This window comes from Prenolepis imparis, unplaced genomic scaffold (genome assembly GCF_030444845.1).
Source record: "Prenolepis imparis isolate NDT839.2.m4 unplaced genomic scaffold, iyPreImpa1.0 SCAF_3, whole genome shotgun sequence".
NCBI lineage: Eukaryota > Metazoa > Arthropoda > Insecta > Hymenoptera > Formicidae > Prenolepis > Prenolepis imparis.
Window position 1 is genome coordinate 2,697,520 of NW_028141161.1, and position 15,529 is coordinate 2,713,048.

Below are 15,529 nucleotides of genomic sequence, written 5' to 3' on the forward strand. Positions count from 1 at the left end.
GAGCATTGACTGCGTTTAACAGAGAAAGTTATGCTTTGCAACTTTTGCAAACTTCGTGAATCTGATTAGCGTATGCTCTTAGTTTTAGCGAAAATTAAAACCATACACCAATCAAATAAAGATTTACAAATTTTACAATGTTACAGATGAACCTTCTCTGCTGAACTAGGCCATTTTTTATTTTAAACAGTTATTTCGTAGTATGGAAGATTTCTTTACTTTTCTCGAGAATTCGTTCCGGACTAACCAAAACATTTCTAGAAAACAGACAACTAAGAGCATACGCCAATCAGATTCACGAAGTTTGCAAAAGTTGTAAAGCTTTCTCTGTTAAACGCAGTCAATGCTCTATCTAATATATTGTATGTTTATGGCTCAAGCTAATCGGAAATGGTGAGACCGGCCCATAGTTTATTTCAAACAATTATTTTATAGTACGGAAGATTCTTCATTTTTTTCGAGAATTCGTTTTGCATTAACCGGAATTTTTTAAATAGAAAATAGAATTTAATTTACAGAATTTAATTTGAGCCACGTGGCAAAACTAATAATAAGAACTGCGAGGATAATCAAGGTAATTTGTAAATAAAGAAATAATGATAAGTTAATCTCTTCTCAACAAAATTCGTTATATATATATATATATATATATATATATATATATATATATATATATACGCTTCTACCTCCTTGTTACAATAGTGTATAGTACTTTGTCTTATTAGTGGATAGAAATGCAACAAAAAAAGCAAAATAATTGATCAAATGTGTTATATATAAGATAATCGCAAATATAAAATTAGGTTATATAAATATATCTTTATGTCGCTTTCCTCGTATGTTTTAAAGACAATAAGTTTTTGTTTTATATATGAATTGTAAACGTAATTATTCTCTGCAGCCTCTCTCTACGAAACAGAAACAAATTAATTGAATAATTAGAATACAAATTAGATAGAATACAATAAAAATTTTTCATTGGATTGGCACGTTTTTAGAAATGCAATACTAACTCGAAATAGATTATGTTGAGCGATATTAAACGTGATTACTTCTTTCATGATTTGTTTGAATTATATATAATTTATATAAGAATATAGAATATATAACTACTTTAAGAAAATTGTATATGCCTTAACATTTCTGTTTTTGATACAATCGTTTTCCTATAATACAATTCTACAGTATTGTATTTTAATTTTATATATATGTAATGTAATTAGTTTAACATTATACAATAACAAGATCATTTTTTACACTTTTCATTACTAGTTTTTTCCTTATTTATTGGTAACTTTATTAAATAGATTAAAAGTTATTATATTTTATTCTATACATATATAAAAATATATAGATTTAATGTTACACTATAGAATAAAATATAATAACTTTTAATATATTTAATAGGGTTAAAAATTAAAATACAATACTGTAGAATAGTATTATTGGAAAACGATTGATTATATGCATATAATTTTAAATAGCAATAAAAATACAACACTTAATATAAAACACTAAAATAAAACACTTTAAGTTTACAGCACTAAAATGGAAACAATACCTGGGAAAAGAAAGAATAGTTATTTATATGTATATGAAGGATATACATATAATATGGATAACAGATATTCTTACATATATCGCTGTGCAAAAAGACGTATTGCAACATGTAAGGGTGTACTAGTTAAAGAAAGAGAAAATTTTATCTTAGAAAGTCATAATCATCCAAGCGAGCCTCATATACTTGATATTTTAAATCTGAAAAGTGAAATGATTCGAATGTGTAAAGAGACCACTATAACGAACAAAGAAATATTTGATACTGTTTCACGAAAAAATCCAAAAGCAGCAGCTTCTATTTCATATAATTCTATGAGAAATATGTTATCGAAAACTTAAAATGCGTCCTCCATTACCTTCAAGTGTGTGTGATCTAGGCAATCTGCTTCAAAATTATGAATCTGTAAAGTTTATTTATAAAGGCTGTGTTATATCTGAAGATCACAAATATTCTTACATCTTTACTAGCGATATAAGCTTTAAAAATATTAGAAAATAGTTCTGAAATTTTTATCGATGGTACATTTTCTGTGAGTATTGTATATTAATCGTTATTATTTTATATTTGTAATAATATATAATTTTATTAACACAAATAAATATTTGCGGACAATTATGATTGTTGTTATAGTTTTATATAAATGTGTGTTATTTCAAGTTGTACCTAGAACACCAAATTTTGCACAGTTGTTTTCAGTTCATGTGCGATACATGGATAAGGTATTTTTATTTTATTATTTTAAACAGTTTTATTACATACATTTTTTCTTTCAATGTTGTTCCGAAAAATCATTCTAATACATCGCTCTTTAAGAATCATCGTTCGATTCTCAATCCATTTCCGTCAAGCTATCTCTCGTCCTCTTCGCGCACCAAAACAAATGCCTTTGTAAACGAGAGGTGATTCCACGGTTTTTGTCACCTCACTTTCTCGGAATTATATGCCGGTTTCCGAGTCAGTCTTGGACGGATTCTCGCGTCGATAAGCGACAAAGCTGGACACGAATTCTCAATAAAGTAATATAGTTAAATCACAAATAAGAGTTATTTGAGTGCTTCTTTACGACAAAATTCCTACTAAAATTATCTCTGAACATTGGTCTTTCGAGCCGGATTTATTTTGTTATCTCTATACTGACAGTAATCCACGTGTAAAATCTCTCGAAAACCGCGAAAAAGTTACTCTCGAATAACAACATTCACGTTCGCGGAAGATCTCGAATAGTGGCTCTCAAGTGACTCAGTGACTTTCATTCGCTCAAAGTGCAATTTCTCACGTCTTCTAAGCCACTTCCGTGCAGTGACATTTCAGTAACCGACTCAACATGGCCACCGTCGAAGCCACGACTCGAGTGCAACGCGAAACGCATCATCGCATAAGTAAAGTCATCGAAAATCTCAAGAAGCTTGGTAAGGCAAAAATTACGTTGCTTGCCGTTATTACGCGCCTCGAGGCACTAGAAAATCTTTGGAAAGCGTTCCAGTCCTCACACAACGCGCTAATCGTTTCTCAAACCGAGGAATTAAAATCAAACGATTACTTCGCCAGAGATTTGTATGGCGATTGCGAAGCTTTCTACTTCGCATGCAAAGACGAACTTTTAACTTTCAAGAAAGCTCTCGACGATTCGGACGCTACCTTCGATTCTCATAGAACTTCCACCGCACGCGCGCTGCCAAAAATCTCACTTCCTAAATTCTCCGGTGACTACAACTCATGGCCATCATTCCGCGATCTATTCGATTCAATGATCGTTTCCAACGATAACATTACACAAATCGAAAAGCTGCATTACTTGAAAGGTCATGTCTCCGGAGAAGCAGCCCGGCGGATTTCAAACTTAGCCGTTACAGCCGACAATTTTTTGCGTGCTTGGAACACCTAGTCGCTCGATACGACAATAAACGCGTCCTTGTAAGCGCGTATTTTGATCAGCTATTCGGTATACAATCTTTAACACGAAAATCAGCTGACGATCTCAAGGACTTAATCGCGACAGTTAAGGAGGCTCTCGGCGGATTATTGTCTCTAGGAGCTCCCGTCGAAACATGGGATTATTTCCTTGTATACTTCGTTACGAAGCAGTTAGATTCTGATTCGCGCGAAGCATGGGAGTTACAAAAAGGAAATACAACGGAACCCGCTACCTTCCCCGAGCTCGAAGATTTCTTGGACGGCCGCACGCGAGCCCTTGAAATGGTGGTCCCGCTCCGTCCTGATAAACAGACAACGCGGTTCTCAAAACCAGGCGTCAAAACAAAACACGCCGTTCGAGCCAACGCCGCTACATACGTCAATTCGAAATGTTCCTGCTGCAACGGCGACCATTATATTTCTCGGTGTTCTGAATTCGGCGCCAAACCGGTGAATGAGCGCCGAGACCTCGTTAACGTAAAACGACTCTGTTATAATTGTCTCGGTTCACATAAGTTAAATGAATGTCGCACAAGCAAAAGATGTCGTATCTGCAACGGACATCATCATACGCTAATCCATCTCTCTAACTCATCGGCCGCTCCCGCGACACCTTCAACGAGCAGCTCAACATCCATCGCTTCTCCCTCAGCAGCGTCCACGGTGCAAGCGACAAGCTACGTGCATGCTGCTTCTGTTCACCACGGTTCAATACACTCGCCCACTTTACTCGCTACCGCGCAACTCAGCATAGTTTCGGATTCCGGACAGTGCACTTCAGCTTGCGCTTTACTCGATCAAGGATCTGAGCTATCCTTTGTACGTGAATCACTCGTGCAGTTTCTTCGACTTCCTCGCTGTCACGCTAACATTCAAATTCTCGGTATCGGGTCGCGCTCCGCTGGATCAACTCGAGGAGCTCTCTCTCTACGGCTCCGATCATTCATCGAACCGTCATTCGAGTTCGAAGTTTATGTGCACATCTTGCCGGCTCTCACGGGGCGCATCCCGTCCACGCCAATCGCCACGGATTCCTGGAACCACATTCAGGATCTTTCGCTACCAGATTCAGCATTCTCGACTCCGAAAAGAGTCGATCTCATTCTTGGCGCCGATGTTGTCGGACAGCTCTTGCGCCCAGCAATTATTCGAGGCAATGCCAATCAACCAGTCGCTCAGGAGACTGCTCTCGGATGGATCCTCTTCGGCGCAACCGGTCCTAGCCGCATCGAGTCAGAGAGCGAGTCCTCCAATCACGCTTTCGCCGGAGCTCCAGATCATGAGCTCAACGATCTTCTATGCAGATTCTGGACTCAAGAAGAAATTCCTCCTGCCAAGACCGCTCAACTCACCGCCGATGAAGAAAAATGCGAACAGCATTTTCTCACGACGCACACTCGCCACTCATCCGGTCGGTACGTAGTCCGTTTACCGTTCCACTCGACGCCACCAAACATAGGCACACCGCACGCTGCTTCGATTACAACGACATCTCGCCTCAGAACATACACTCTCGCGTCTCTATTCAGATTTCCTACGTGAATTTGAAGATCTCAATCATATGTCACGCGTAATATCGTCACATTCAAATTTAATGCCAAACTACTTTCTGCCGCATCATGGCGTCCTTCGCGAGAACAGCTCCACAACGAAACTACGCGTCGTCTTCAATGGTTCGTGCTGCACTTCCAATGGCATCTCTCTCAACGACTGCCTCCATATCGGACCCAAGTTGCAACGTGACATCTTTGAAGTTCTGCTTCGCTGGCGACTCCACCCGTACGTCTTTTGCGCCGATATCGCTAAGATGTATCGCCAGATTACCGTGCACCCAGACGATCGGCGTTATCAAAAAATTCTGTGAAGCTTATCAGGACCGCCAGCAGAATATCAACTCAATACGTAACGTACGGCCTCGCTTGCGCTCCGTATCTCGCACTTCGTGTGCTTCGTCAGCTCGCAAATGACGAGAGCTCACGTTTTCCTCTCGCCTCGGACGTCATTCTTCACGAAATGTACGTCGACGACGTACTCTCAGGAGCCGACACCATTGCTCTCGCTCAAGTCAAGGCCTCGCAGGTCAACCAACTTCTCATGGTGGGCGGCTTCGCTCTACACAAATGGACAGCTAATGACCCTGCAATTATCACTGGCATCGACACGTCAAAATATCGACGAAAGACTTCTATTCCGATTCTTTTACACGCACTCTGGGGATATCGTGGAATCCGTCATCTGACATCTTCATGATATATCCTCGCTTCTCGTCTTCAAGAACGACTACTATAACGAAACGCAGTGTCATCTCACGAGTCGCTCAAATCTTCGATCCTCTAGGATGGATCACGCCAATCACCATAGTCCCTAAGACGTTCCTCCAAGATCTCTGGAAGCTCAAGTTCGATTGGGACGATCCGCTATCAAAGACTGATGCTCGACGATGGCAGGAATTCGAAGAAGCGCTAGAACCAACATCTGTTCCGATTCCGAGGTGGTTCGGAACTTCGTCGACTTCTCTCGCAGTGGAACTTCACGGATTTTCAGACGCGTCTCAAACCGCACTCGGTGCCGTAATTTATGTGCGTGTCATCGACGAGTCGCATCACGCGCGGGTGTCATTAATTGCCGCGAAAAGCAAAGTAGCACCACTTAAACGAGTAACGATTCCGCGACTCGAATTATCCGCCGCAGTTTTGCTAGTTCGGCTTGCCCTCGTACGATCTGCCCTCGCACTGAATGACGCTCCGATGCATCTTTGAGCTGACTCCACGGTCGCACTCACGTGGATATCAGGTCATCCTTCGCGATGGAAAGATTTCGTCGCCAACCGCGTCGCGCTTATTTGCGAAGTCGCTCCTTCCGCTCGTTGGCATCACGTCGCGGGAATTGAAAATCCCGCTGACTGCGCCTCTCGCGGTCTGCCGCCAAAAGCTCTTCAACATCATTGACTTTGATGGACCGGACCTGACTGGCTTTCACAACCGTCAACGTTTTGACCCTCATCGACAGTGCCACTCAACCCTGAAGATGATCTGGAGGAACGGCCGTCCCGCGCGACCCTAGCAACTCAGCCGCTTCCAGCGTCATGGGATCTAGTCAACCGCTATTCAACTCTTATACGATTGACTCGAGTCACAGCATGGATTGTTCGTTTTAGTTCGGTTGTCAAAAAGCGTCCAACGTCAAATTTTTCCAGATCTTTGACGCCCTCAGAAATCCATGACGCCGAACTATTTTGGATAAAATAGACTCAGGCTGACCACTTCTCTGAAGAAATCTCTACCATCACCGAAAACAAAGAGCTCGCGAGGTCTCACGCTCTTCTACGTCTAGCGCCGTTCGTGGATGACCAAAACATCTTACGCGTCGGTGGACGACTTCGCAATTCGCATCTCGAACCCGACGCTAAACATCCAATCTTGCTGCCGCAAGAGTCCACGTTCACTCGCCTCCTCCTTCATGAAATACACTCGAAAACGCTCCACGGCGGCGTTCAGTTCATGCTCGCAGTACTACGACAACGTTTCTGGATTCTGGGTGGCCGATCTCCCGTCAAGTCATTTGTGAGGCGTTGCGTCCGCTGTACACGATTCCGCGCCGTGGCCGCCAAGGAGCTCATGGGACAATTACCACAGGCACGAGTCATTCCTCAAGGCCATTTTTGCACTCAGGTGTTGACTATGCTGGTCCGTTCTCTCTTCGAACCTGGCGCGGACGAGGAGGCCGTACGTACAAAGGATTCCTCATCCTGTTCGTTTGCTTCTCCACATCCGCCGTACATCTGGAACTCGCAACAGATTACTCCGCGCAAGGTTTCATCGCTGCGTATCGAAGATTTGCAGGTCGACGCGGAATCTGTTCATCACTTACCAGTGACTGCGGTACTAATTTTGTCGGTGCCGACGCTGACCTACGCCGAATGTTGAGGGGTCGCCTCACAGGAAGTCTCCGACATCGCCAACGAGCTCGCATCATCCGGAACTGAGTGGCGGTTCAACCCCCCTGCAGCGCCTCACTTTGGTGGAAAATGGGAGGCCGCGGTAAAATCGGTGAAGTATCACCTTCGCCGACTAATCGGCGACTCACGTCTAACATACGAGGAGTTCACAACCCTCCTCATTCAAATCGAAGCCATCCTCAACTCCCGTCCGCTCTGACCATTGTCAGACGATCCAGCAGATCTTGAAGCTCTCACTCCTGCACATTTTTTGATAGGCTGCGCTCTGACCATGGTCCCGGAGCCTTCTCTTACGGAGGAAAGCAAGACGCGACTCACCCGCTGGCAATTTCTCCAACAGATCACTCAGCAGTTCTGGCACAGATGGTCTCGGGAATATCTACAAAGACTGCAAGATATCTCTAAATGGAAACATCCGATGAAGCAAATCACAGTCGGATCGCTCGTCCTTTTAATCGACGAGAGATATCCACCTTCGAAATGGCTTCTCGGACGCGTCACCGAAACTCACGCTGGTCACGATGGACTCATCCGAGTCGTAACCATCCGCACTGCGAATTCTATTTTCAAGCAACTTATTGTTAAATTATGCCCGCTTCCGATCGCAACCTAATCTCACACCTTGTAATAGCTCATATATTCAATTCTTACCTATCTCTAAACTATATACTTCATATTCATTGCGTTAATTAATTCGTTATCACGTCAGATTCAGATCTCAATATCAACTTTTCTCATTTCATGCAATTACCGCGTCGCTCGTCTTATTCAATCGTTTAAGTACCGTGAACGGGTAATTTTTCTTCAATTGAGTAATTCTTCGTGGTTAAATCCGATGTATCCATGTGCTCGCGTTACGCTCTCAAACTAAACCCTGCGATTTGCATTACAAAATGTATTTGGTTTAATTCTACTGCAACCTTATGTAACATCCCTTACACCTCCATCGCTTCATGATTTCAATGAAAGATCGGCATTGACTCTTCAATACCGAGGCGGGCGAAATGTTCCGAAAAATCATTCTAATACATCGCTCTTTAAGAATCATCGTTCGACTCTCAATCCATTTCCGTCAAGCTATCTCTCGTCCTCTTCGCGCACCAAAACAAATGCCTTTGTAAAAACGAGAGGTGATTCCACGGTTTTTGTCACCTCACTTTCTCGGAATTATATGCCGGTTTCCGAGTCAGTCTTGGACGGATTCTCGCGTCGATAAGCGACAAAGCTGGACACGAATTCTCAATAAAGTAATATAGTTAAATCACAAATAAGAGTTATTTGAGTGCTTCTTTACGACAAAATTCCTACTAAAATTATCTCTGAACAAATGTTAATATATAAATATTATCTTTTAGGGTATTGCAGTATTATTTATCTTGTGTGAAGGAAGAACACAATTAGTTTATAAATCGATATGGAAAGAAGTTATCAAATTGGTTCCTGACTTGCAATGTAATTTGCGCTTCATAATGTGTGATTATGAAAAAGCATCGATGAATGTTGTCCACGAACAATTTCCCAATGGATCTCTACGAGGCTGCTGGTTTCATTATTGTCAGGTATAAATATTATACCAAAAATGGAAGGAGAATCTTGTCTTCGCCAGTGATTAATTAACGAAAAAATAAAATTTTTAGTCGACACAACTGGCAACTTGTATTTACAGAAACTTTATTGCGACGTTTCGACCATAGTTCTTGGTCCTTTTCAAGCAATTAATTACAAAGGATTAAACAGGTCAGTTAATGTCTACAATCACAAAAAATAATACAAAAATAAAATAGATTAAGAGTTGAAAGATAAGTGAATAGATAAAAAATATGATTAACACTCACATTCATTGCGCATCAAAAAACGTTGGAAAATATAAAATACATATCAATATAATATCGAAAGATATGAAGAAGCGTGTATGTTTCTCACCGGAGCCAAGCACATAATGACATTATAAATGTCGATAAGTATTATAACGTGTTTATTATCAAATCATAAGTTTCGGGTAAGTTCTCTGTGTCTCTCTGTAGGTTAATTGTGTTATTATGTTTCTTAATGAGAAACATCTCAGCTACTTCGCGTTTTTTAATATATTTTTCCTTATGTAGGATTGTCGGTTGTGACCATTTAAAATCATGGTTAAATAAAAGCCGATGTTTGCTAACGACTGATTGATTATCGTCACACTTCTTAATATCATTTCGATGCTCTTTAATTCTCGTTTCCAAGTGTCGTTTAGTCTGCCCTATGTATACAGCATTACAATCATTGCAGTCAATCTTATAGATAAGCTCAGTCTGTTTCAATTTGCCGATCTTGTCTTTACCCCTTTTAATTAAGCAATCTAATTTTTTAGGTATTTTTTGTACCACATTAATACCAGATTTCCTTAAAGTATGATTGATAGTGTTAAGATCCTTAATATAAGAGCATCGACCGCGTAAAATAGTGTCTATGGCAATGACATTAGCGTTGACACCACCAAAAATGTTTTCCGAAGGTTTAAATCTTATGCAGATCATTGCAGATAAGGAATCTGATAATTATCCTAACATATTGATTTTTATGAAATATATGAGGAGCACATGGCTCCCAATATAAAAAAAATAAGTGTATATGGATGCCCAGTTAGAACTAATAATCTTGTTGAATCATTTCATAATATTATATCGCAAAAGATGCAAATAGTTCATCCAAATCTTTGGGTATTTTTAGGCACATTTATAACATATAACACACATTACATTTTAGGTACACTTATATAACATATAACACATGTTATACTATAAGTATAAAAACTGTATGTTTAATTCTCTATATATTTTAACTGTTAAAACAATAGGAAAAGTAAAAATTTGTGTTCGATTTATATAATCACTGTAGAAATGTACACACACATTATTATTTAATTGTTACAAAAATGAGTAACTTTTAACACAGAATTAATTTTAGAGAATAATTTCTAAACTATATTTTATATCTATGTTTCTACATAGTGATTATAAAAACCGAACAAAAGTTTTTACTTTTTTTTATTTTTTAATAATTATAATATATAGAGGGTTCAATATACAGTTTTGGTACTTATAGTATAACATGTGTTATATATGTTATACTATATGTGTTATGCATGTTATACATATAAGTGTACCTAAATAAATATATACAGGGTGTCCGGTAATAGTCACGCCAACCGTCGTGTGCAGATTCCTGGGATCATTTGGAAACGATTTTTCCTCAGCGAAAATGTCGAGGGAGGTCATTATTGTTTGCATGTTTTCAATTTTTGCCATCATGTATCTTTGTAACTTAGCCTTAAATTAAAATTCTATTAAAGTAAACTCTACCTAAAATTAACTGAAGAATGTGAATTTATTATTATTTTATTTCCACAAGGCGAGTAGTTTGCGAAAAACCTTTTATTTTCAATCGCTTATAACTCGAAAATTATTGGTGTCTCGACATTTTTGCTGAGGAAAAATCGTCTCCAAATGATCCCAGGAATCTGCACACGACGATTGGCGTGACTATTACCGGACACCCTGTATATAGTATTTCAAATGTATTAAAAATATATTTTATATTGTAAAAATTATATTTATTTTTGTAGATAACATTTCAAAACTAATTACGGATCAAGAAATTGATTATGACCGTTTAGTAAACGGCTTACAAGTTTCAAGAAATCGTTGCCGGTTTAACAAATATAGAAATACAAATATAGAAATACAAGAATACAAGAAGCTCAAAGTTATTTATCTACTGGTATCTACTCGTTGAAAGAATTTCTACAGATATTTGATGAGGATACCGGACGTCAGCAATATAATGTTGCGTCCTCGCAGCTGACTTCGATAATAGTCGAAGTCGCGTCCCGTCTCACGCACACTCACTCACGCGCGCCGAAATAAATTAGTCTCGCGTAGAAAACGAAGAACTTTTAATAATAAGAATACGTAAATTAATCCAATGAAAGCAAACGACATAACAGAATAAGCCAGTCCGTATAATCAACCGCGCCGCGCGAAGGCCGAAGACCAACTCCACAATATGGCGCCGAGAAACAACAACGCGCCGGTTGTTTAACAACAACTCTTTGGAGACGCACTCGGAGACGATCTTCCAATACCTGTCGAACTTCCCGCCGGACAATATACCCAGCATCCGACAAATACGGGGACACAACACTATCCCCTCTCTTCTAAGATTGTCGTCCCGACAATCCTATTAAGTATGATCCAAATTTCTTGTCCGTCTTTGGAGTACTTTATGCGACTTCTTGTTCTACCCTGAGCTGCTGCTGCAGGTTACCGAACTGCGCGTTCCTTACTCCATTGACGTAATTTATTCTCCGACCGTTGTTTCTCTGATCCATCTTCGAACAAGTGGGGGTATTTTCCGTGGACCCGTCGTCCTCAAAGGGACTGCCCAAGTTCTTGTCTCGGCATTTGCCCTACGACCCTCGGGAAAACCACGGATCTAAAAACCGCGGGTGAGACAGTCTTCTTATAATTTTCTCCTTTCCTTTTCGTTTATACTATTCCTTTTTCAGTCTTCTTTTCCTTTTCGTCCAAACCATTCCTCCTCCAGTCTTCTTTTCCTTTTCGTCCAAACCATTCTTCTTCCAGTTTTCTTTTCTTTTTTGTCCAAACCATTCCTTCTCCAGTTTTCTTTTCCTTTTCGTTCAAACCATTCCTCTTCTTCTTAATTGAAATCTTTAAAATAATAACACAATACAAGTAAAAAGATTTGTTAAGCTACTTAATGACACTAAATTGGGCTTCGGATGTGCTCTCCTTTTTTTTCTGAAACCTACAAACTGTCTAATTGAAAGTATTTTAAAATTTGCCTTTCATAATGAGATGCCAATCTATCCAGATGATCTTATTCCTATGTTTTCTCGATTTCCGAATATACTACATCATTTAACCTTTTTACTACCTCGTATGGACCTTCCCAATTGCTCTGTAATTTAGGAGTTTTCCCTATAACCCTACGAGGATTATGTAGCCAAAGCTTCTGTCCAGAATCAAATTGTATTTTACGAGCTTTTCGATCATAATAGGCTTTAGCTCTTGAAGATCTAACATTTAAACGTTGCCTAACTTCTTCATAAATTTTATTTAATTTCCTTTTTAACTCCCCAGATAGCCAAATCTGTCAAGAGCATGTATTAAAACTGTGTGCTATATATTTTTGCCAGCAAAAAAACTGCAGATTTTATACAAAACTTGTTATATCAGATAATGATAGCAGAACGTTGGCAGAAATGTTATAAAATCTGCTGACATAATTTGGCAGCAAGTCATTAGCAGAAATCAAGCAGGATTTGTATAGAATTATCATAGCAGATTGGTAGTAGAAACCGAGCAGGATTTGCGCAACGCAGTTTGGTGTCAGATTGACGGCAGAAATCGAGCAAGATTTGCGCGCGCACAATCTGATGGCAAATTGACAACAGGATCTGCATTTTGCAGTTATTTAATAGTTCCTTCACCTACCGCTATGTGATGTATTTTCTCGCAATCAAATTTCTGTTAAAAATAGATATAAAGTCTGCAAGTCGTGGCTATTAATAAAAGATCAAAAGTATATTTTTCTATCAGTTTAATTTTTGATATCTGACAAGTCTAACATGAGAATATTAAACTTATTAGAATCAATAGGATATACATGAAAAATTATCCATTTACTTTCTATTTAAAGCATAAAGCAGAATTAATTCTCATATAAATTATATCTTAAATTTTATATAATAAATTATATAAATTTAATTATTTTTACAATTTATTTTATTAATTTAATTAATAGATTAAATTGAACATTTAAAATTGCTATGTGAGATATAACTACATACAATATAATATGTTATACATTAAATATCATATTTATGAAAAAAAAATTATAAGTAGCGGATAACACGCCTTATGCATCTGTTATATTCATCGAAAAATATTGAATTTTATTATACTTATATATTCAAATGGCAAGGAATTGTGCAGATCCTGCTCGATTTCTGCCGCCAATCTGCTATTAGATTGCGTTTGACAGATCTGTTTGGTTTCTGCTGCCAATCTGCCATCACACTATATGTGCAGATCTGCTCGGTTTCTGCCGCCAATATGCTGTCAGATTTTGCTTACTAACTATGCTAGCAGAATATCATCAATTGCGGACACAGTGGATAGGAATCTGCTGTAAAGTCATGATTAGATCTGCTGTCATACTGCCGACATGCTGCTAACATTTTGCTATCTGGGTCTGTAACATAATTTTCTTCCGAAAGATTTAATTGATTTTCTGGAGGACTACCTCGAAGAAGATCTAAAGGTAATTTTAAGTCTCTACCAAAACGCAATTCAGTAGGAGAGATTCCAGTGGTTTCGTGTCTAGCAGATCTATAAGCTAAAAGACACATTCCAATCCAACGATCCCAATTTTGTTGATTTTCAGAAACAAACTTAGCCAAATAATTAATTATCGTTTGGTGTTGGCGTTCAACCACACCGTTCGATTGTGGATGAAAAGGAGTTGTCCTAGTCTTTTTTATTCCTAATAACTGTGATAATTCAAGAAATAATCGAGAATCAAAGTTTCTTTCTTGGTCCGTATGTAATTCTGAAAGCACGCCGTACCTTGAAATTATTTGATTTACAAAAACTTTTGCAATGGTATTCGCCCTAATATTTTTTAGCGGAAATGCCTCTACCCACTTCGTAAAACAGTCAGATATTACTAACAGATATCTACACATTACAACAGATCACTACAACAGATTTCGGAAATGGGCCCAAGATGTCCATTTGGATTCTTTCGAAAGGAATGCCAGCATTGTAAATCCGCATTTCAGATTTTCCCTTATCGGATGGTCCCTTTTTGGCTATACAAATTTTGCAAGATTTGCACCAGTTTTCGACGTCCTGTTTACAGGTGGCCCAGAAGAATCGTTTTCGAACTTTCGCCAAAGTTTTATTAATTCCAAAGTGTCCACCTGTAGGAGAATCATGTGCTTCTTTTAAGATTTCTCGAACTCTGCTTTGTGGAACTATTGTCTGAAAAATGCAAGACTGCAAATTAGGACACTCCCATTTTCTATATAATACTCCGTTCCTAATCACGAGAGAATCCCAATACGACCAATAAATCTTTGAAGATGAATTTTCCGAAATAATCTCTTGCCAAGAAGGACGCTGATTCCTTTCTTTTCCGAACAAAATCTTAGCTATTGCCGGACCTTCTAATTGATCCTTCCTCCATCCTTCCTGATTATTCAAGCTCAAAATTACCCTTTCGACGAACTCTTCTTTTTTTGCATCTATCTTATTGCAGTAATTGCAATTATCCTCTGCACAAGGGCGTCTAGATAGGCCATCAGCATTTCCATGAGATTTTCCCTTTCGGTGTACAATCTCAAAATCATACTGTTGAATCCGCTCTAACCACCGTGCCATTTGCCCTTCCAGATTCTTAAATGACATTAACCAACGTAGGGAAATATAATCAGTCCTGATCATAAATTTACTTCCGTATAAATAAAAAGTTTTTATTGAATCTACAATGGCTAACAACTCTCGTCGCGTTACACAATAGTTCCTTTCTGACTTGCTCAATACTCGACTAAAATATGCTAAAACCTTTTCTTCTCCATCCTGAACTTGAGACAACACTGCACCGATTCCATGGTTAGAAGCATTGGTATCGAGAATAAATCGCCCTTCACTCCTTGGGAAAGATAAAATAGGAGAAGACACTAAACGTTTCTTTAACTCTTCAAATGCTGCTTCACAATGTTGAGTCCAAACAAACTTTGTTAAATTTTCAGTTAAAGAGAATAACGGCTTCGCTATCAAAGAAAATCCTTTGACGAATTTCCTGTAATAGGAACAAAAGCCTAAGAAACTACGAACCTGCTTCTTAGTTTTAGGGATTGGCCAGTCTTTCACAGTAGAAATCTTATCAGGATCCGTAGTTATTCCTTCCTCAGAAATTACGAGGGTTGTCTGAAAAGTTTCCGACCTAACAAAGATACAAGACATTTTTTCTTCAAATTAATTTTTTTTTTCTACATAGTCTCCTTGTAAGTCTATACACTTCTCCCAGTG

The 15,529-nt window shown here is 38.7% G+C and overlaps 1 pseudogene; it reads left to right on the forward strand.

Annotated features, from left to right (window-relative positions):
- Window positions 1–1,548: 1,548 nt before the first annotated feature.
- Window positions 1,549–11,338, forward strand: LOC145934239 (uncharacterized; annotated as a pseudogene).
- Window positions 11,339–15,529: the final 4,191 nt, after the last annotated feature.